Source organism: Epinephelus moara, chromosome 4, assembly GCF_006386435.1.
Source record: "Epinephelus moara isolate mb chromosome 4, YSFRI_EMoa_1.0, whole genome shotgun sequence".
NCBI lineage: Eukaryota > Metazoa > Chordata > Actinopteri > Perciformes > Serranidae > Epinephelus > Epinephelus moara.
Window position 1 is genome coordinate 19,157,527 of NC_065509.1, and position 562 is coordinate 19,158,088.

Genomic DNA, 562 nt, shown 5'->3' on the forward strand with positions numbered 1-562 from the left:
GAAATGACATCAATGAGTTGGAATAATCATATGTGTTATTTAACGCCTGTAATATTCATAACTTAACTTCTATTTATTGTCAAACATATTTATTTTCCTACACATCTTATTTTTATGGTATCTGTATTTGTACACCAATAAATTATGACACAGTGGTTTGTTGTTGCAGTCAACATTTTTCACAGCGTGCATGTTCATAATGTTTAAGGTATCATTCTTATTATTCAAGTTAAACTGTGCAGTCAACCAGTAACAGCTGTTTCACACAAGACTTTTGAACATGAGGCCACTTTTTAAGACACCAATTATTTACTGGGTTTACACATTCTCCAACAGCAGGTAATGCAATCAAAAAAAACATGTTTATGGCTGTTACATGCCATCATGATCTTTCTTTTTAAAGCTCCAATTTAAAAAAAGGAAACAGAGAAAGAGCAACAAGAATGTGAGATAAAACGTGTAAAGCGCTTTTCTGTCTGCTGCTGTGCAGCTGGAAAACCACATGCTGACGCAGTATGTAAGAATGCTCTGAATGGAGCATTTGTAGAAGGAAACAAGCAGG